At 33.1% G+C, this 5,947-nt stretch overlaps 1 pseudogene; it reads right to left on the bottom strand.

Annotated features, from left to right (window-relative positions):
* Positions 1–5,539: 5,539 nt before the first annotated feature.
* On the bottom strand, positions 5,540–5,636 carry LOC112210996 (U6 spliceosomal RNA; annotated as a pseudogene).
* Between the last annotated feature and the right edge of the window lie 311 nt (positions 5,637–5,947).

Raw genomic sequence — 5,947 nt, 5'->3', positions numbered from 1 at the left:
ACATTGCTTTTGAGTTGCCAAAGAAATCTTTTGCTAATTGCAAGTATAAAAGTTCACAAAGTTATCATAAATGTCTCATTATCATCTTTATTCATTTTATTTTATTTTTATACCAGATAGGCCTGGTAGGCCATGGTTGATATAACTTATATTATATTTATTTTTTAACAGTTGATTATGAGGGGGTATAGTCATACAAATGACACCCCTAACTATACAAAATGTTCTTATTAAAAGAAAAAAAATAATAATAAAATAAATAGATAAGAATGATGCTTCTTAATAAAAGAGGAAAGTAAAATTAATAACAAAAAATAATGATATTGGTACATTTAAATAAAACAAACAATTGTCTTCTAATAGTAAAAAGAAACAAGTTAATTTGAAAAAGGGAAGAGAGACAAAAAATTAATAATAAGAATGAATAAATAAAATGAATAATAATAATAAGTAAATAGAGGTAGTGTGACTAGGAATTAATTTTATATTTATTTAAAATTTATAAAAGAATGTTGCTGCAGGACATCTGGGCCGGGATTTAGTCTTCAAGTTGAGGTTGGGTTTCCCAGGTTGTAGGTCACTGCTCCTTTAACTGTCGGCAACTGGGAGTGGAACTTCATGAACCGTTTTTTGATATAATCCTCTATTGACTCCATTTGTAATTCGCGATGCAATTGGTTATTTCTTATGAACGAAGGAGCATTAACTGCGATTCTAAGGACTTTATTTTGAAAAGATCGTAGTTTTTTTCCTTTTCGTGAAGGATGCCGCTCCCCAGACTTCACAGCCGTACATCAGCAGTGGCCTGAGGATTGTTTTAAATATAAGAATAGTTGTTTGTGGTTTTAGTTTGGAATTTCTGTTTAGGATAGGATATAGCATTCATCATCATCAATTGAAATTCTTTTTTTTTGCGTTCTACTTTTTTGTCCCCTAAGAGGTGTCCCGTGAGCGTTTATCTGTACATGGTAGACGATTTGTACTATTTTTTTAATATAATTTGATCTGATGATGATAAAACCTTTAAGGTTACTTTCAATGGAATTATAGATTGTTGCTCTTCCATCAGGAGTTGAAGAATAAGAAGATTTCCTAAAAGATCTAAGGTCTTATTGATATAAGAAACGCACGTCCAGGTGAGTAAAATGCTCAGATAAATGAAAAAGATGTCTCGTCAGGAGTGTGCTAGTGAGAGAACACTCATGGTACAAGATCCGAGAAGAGAAAACTGGCAGTTATCTCACCCCAATTTTTTATTACTTTTATGAAAACTATGTATAATTACTAGTCAAAATTGATGAGTCTGCCAAGTATAGCTAGGGGAAATAACAAATGGCGGCTGTTTCAAAACCTTAATTCTTCATTCGGAGCTCTATATCATAAAAACTAACAAGAACACTAGAAACTCTAAGAAAACATTACTTAAAGAAGAGTAAATTTGTTGAAATATTAGCCCTAAAAGAGCTATTTACGTCCAATAGTTCTCGAGATTTTTAAAAAGCAAAATTTCTTAAAAATCTACTGAAAGATCAGTAGTTAGTTAATTTATTTTAAGAAATCTATATCTCAGGAACTATGTGACGTACAGATGTCTATTAGATGTTTATGACCTTTACCTTCGTAGAAGTAGTAGTTTTCATGATATTTGTTAAAATAAATTGATTTACAGTTGTTCGGACAATAAGTTTGATTTATGAAAAACTTCATTTCAGAAACGATTGGACGTACAGATCTCTGCCAGCACTCAAATTAAAGCTAGTTAAATTTACTTCAAAATAGTTAATTATGTTTGTCTTTGTAGGAGTAGTAGTTTTTTTGATATTTGTCAAAATAAACTCACAAAATATTAATTTCTAGTTGTTCGTATAAAATGTTGGATTTTTGAAAAAATATATTTCTAGATCCATAAGACGTACATATGTCTGCCAACACTCAAAATAAAGAAAATTTAACTTCCTATAAAGTAATTCATGCCAATTATCTTCGTAGGGGTAGTAGTTTTTATGATATTCACATATGAATATAAATTTGGCAAATGAAAATTTGTCCGAACAACTATAAATCAATTTATTTTATGAAATTTCATTTAAACTATTACTCCAACGAAGATAAGCATAAACTACTTTATAGCTCATTAAACTAGCTTTAATTTGAGTGCTAATAGACATCTGAACGTCAAATGGTTTGTGAGATATAAATTTCAAAATAAATTCACTAACTACTGATCTTTTAGTACGTCCCATACAACATTTTTCTGAAACATTGCTTTTTAAAAAGCTATATCTCTAAAAATATTTAACGTAAATAACTCTATTAGAGCTCATATTTTTGCAAATTTACTATTATTTTAATGACTCTCTTAAGTTTTCTTGTGTTGTTCCTACTTTTTAAGATATAGAGCTCCGAATGAAACGTTTTTTTTTTTATCGCTTTGAAACAGCCACCATTTTTTATTCCCCTTACCTGTACTTGGCAGATTCATCAATTTTGACTCGTAATTATACATAGTTTTCATTAAAGTATTCAAAAATTGGGGTGAGATAACTGACTTTTTTCTCCTCTTGGGCTCTTGTACTATCAGTCCTACCACTACGAAGCCAGAACAAAACTGAATTGAGTAAAGATGGGGAGGTAAAAGAGGGAGTAACATAAACAAACATCAAAAGGTTAACGGGAAGTAGACAAAAGAATAAACAAAACAGATGAAGTACTAGGAAATATAGACGTTCATTTCCCATTATGAGCTAACTTCTCAATCCTACACCTCTTTCGGGTTAAAATTCGAAATCAAATAAACACAATTAAAATTTTCTTAGATCGAGGCATAGAAATCCTAAACAAGGCTAGTCCAATTTCAATTTTATATCTTAGGATCCACACACAAGACTGAAATGACAAGAAACTGCTCGTATATTGCGATTGCTACAACACTTACTTGACAAACGCTCTAAACTTCCCATTCACTACAAAAAATTATTATACGCTACGATAATCAGACCAATTTGGACATTGAGCTCTGGGGCTCCAACAAACCATCAAATTCCTCCCGCATCCAATCCTTACAATCCAATATCCTACGTAAAATCCTGGATGATCCTTATTGCGTTACAAATAAACTAATTCACAAAGACCTTAACATCCCATTCGTTGCAAATTTGGCCCAAAACGTCTTTACTTTCCAAACTCTTTAACCATCCTAACCCATTAATTCTTAATCTTTCATCCTTAACAATCCCTGATAATCCTCCGAGGTGTCCAAAAAGAAGATGGCCAAGGGACCTTCTAATTTAAATTAATGTTTGGCCAATGGGTGGTTCCTTCGCAAGATTTTCAAGTGTATATGAAACATACAACATATTTACTTATTGTATTATTTTGTACAGTTGTAAATTACATTAAATAAATAAATAAAAAATATTTTAGGAAGATAGACAGAGTGGCGATCAATAAAGGTACAGAACAGTAAAGATTAACTATTTATTGTTACAAACGTTTCGTCCATGGCTTTATCACGGTTAAATGGGAACAAGATAAGAACATTGTAAATAAGATAAAACATTAGAATATAAATATAAATAACTGTAAAAATGTTTTTAAAATAAAAAAAATATGAACTTTAAAACTTTGAAATATGAAACCCACTCTGCAAGCTTTGCCAGCTCGAAGAAATGACGTCGACACATTTAGAAACTTTTCCATTACAATAGAAGACATAAGAAATAATTTCACTCAAGATGAGGCTATCTTGGTGAAAAATTAGGCCGCGCGATTATGGATGGCCTCATATTTTGGCGTTATTAAATTAAAAAATTCTTTTATTGACCGCTACCCGAACTCTCTTCCTAAGATCTGTTTTCTGTAATTAACAATTTTGTTTACTTGGATTAATACAACGAAAATAACGACTTAGAAAACAATGGAATCACATCTTGGCTGATTTTGGAATTCTAAACCTCAATTGCCAATTAAGCTACATTGGTTTATTAAATGGAAAAGATTTGGTTCATATTTCAATTAGTCCCCGATCCCAACTTTTTTGGCTTCACATTTCCAACCAGTGTAGCGACCCTATAACTTCTACAGCTCCTAAACCGCTATTTTTTGCCATTACGCAAACTACATGGGATTACTACTGATAACAGGTAAAAGCCAAATAGTATTTTTAGTTCTATTTCTTGTATATACCTTAATTGTAATATATAACAACTATATAAGACATTGTAATATATATAAATGTATCGTTTAAATTAATAATGATTACAGTAGAAACTGCTGATCCACTAAAAGCTAATGTCTTACACGTAGTACCTCTCGATGGCCTTTAACAGCCCAGAGAATTAGCTAGGCCAAAATTAGAAGATCTCAGTGCGAATTCCCTCTTCACAGGTATCACCTCCTTAGAAGGCAGAGGAAGGAATATGCATAATGGATCAGTCCATTATGATGTTGTATTTGTGGAAATGTGCATTGTATTTTATTTCTCTGCCTTCACTGTATCTCTCCAGTCTGGACTTACATACCCCTTCGTATATGCAGGAATAGCAGCCGGAAGAATGAAGTTACTTTCTTGCTAGGCCCAGCGGCTGGTACCCTTGGATTCCTCCTTCGTGCCTACAGGAGTAGTTCTCTGTACCCGTAAGACTCATCTTATCTAGACACCTCCTAACCAGCTACCTTACCTTTTTGAGCACGTACTGTCGAGTCCTTCTGGTCAAGAGCACCTTAAATTATAAATTGAAATCTGATCATTTAACACAACTATCTCGACACCAGTTTACCCTCTCCGGTTTGCACCATCCTTCCAGAAGTATAGTTTTTAACTATATTTTATTAATTTTTTTTTTATTTATTTATTGATATTTACAACTGTATAAAAAATACAACAAGTAAATTTGATCATAATGACATAATGATATGATACCGGATGTCGGGAAACTACCCAGTAGTAGAACTCTAAAACAGTTTACAATATAAGGGTTATAATAGGCCATCTTCTTTTCAGACACCTCGGAGGATTGCCAGGAATGGAAGAGGAAGCAAGCTTAGAAACTAGTGGTTTGGGTGGTTAGGGAGTTTATTATGGAAGGAATAATATTGGGTTCGGGCTAAATCGGTTACATAAGGAACATTTAGGTCTTTATGGGAGGTTTTATTAGTAACAAAATAAGGAGCATTGAGGATTTTACGAAGGATTTTGGATTGTAAAGATTGGATACGAGAGGAATTCGAAGGTTTAGTGGAGCCCCAAAGCTCAACTCCGTATGTCCAGATGGGCCTTGTTATTGTCATGTAGATCAGTCTTTTGTAATGAGTTGGAAGTTTAGACCGTTTGTCTAGTAAGTGCTGTAATAGTCGGAATCTGCGTGCAATTTCCTGTCTTTTCAGTCTTGTGTGAGGATTCCAGGTTAGTCGTTTGTCAAGATGTAGTCCAAGATAACGAATCTGTTCTACAGGGGTAAGAGCCACATTATTAAAGTATACTGTAGGGCAGTCGGCAGGTTTACGATGAAGAGTAAATGTGATTTGATGGGATTTGTTGGGATTTATTTTTATCCTCCAATTTCGACACCTTAGGGGCCATGCTAATCTTCTCTGTATCGTTCCAATTTTAGTATATGTACCGCCGAAGCGAGTACTTATTTTGTTAATAAAAGTTTATTTCTAAACTCCCTACTTACTTACTGACAGTTAATTCATAATTCATTCAGACTTTAACATTGTTAAGATTTCAGAATCTGAGACAGTGCTATATTTGGGTTGGCATCTATAGGACTAAGGCACTGTGTTGAATTTTACCATTCTCTGTAACTTTTTTGTGAAGTAAAATTCAGAACGAATCTTTACCCGAATGAGTCCAAGGTGAAAGTAAACATCCTTGAAGTACAAGTGGACTGATCTAGGACGTGGCATTAATTGTTCCTACGAGATCTCGTAGGCATCTTTATGG

Source organism: Halyomorpha halys, unplaced genomic scaffold (assembly GCF_000696795.3).
Source record: "Halyomorpha halys isolate HHAL.00 unplaced genomic scaffold, Hhal_1.1 Scaffold183.1, whole genome shotgun sequence".
Classification (NCBI taxonomy): Eukaryota; Metazoa; Arthropoda; class Insecta; order Hemiptera; family Pentatomidae; genus Halyomorpha; species Halyomorpha halys.
The sequence above is the reverse complement of the archived record's forward strand: the minus strand, read 5'-3'. Positions and strand labels throughout refer to the sequence as shown.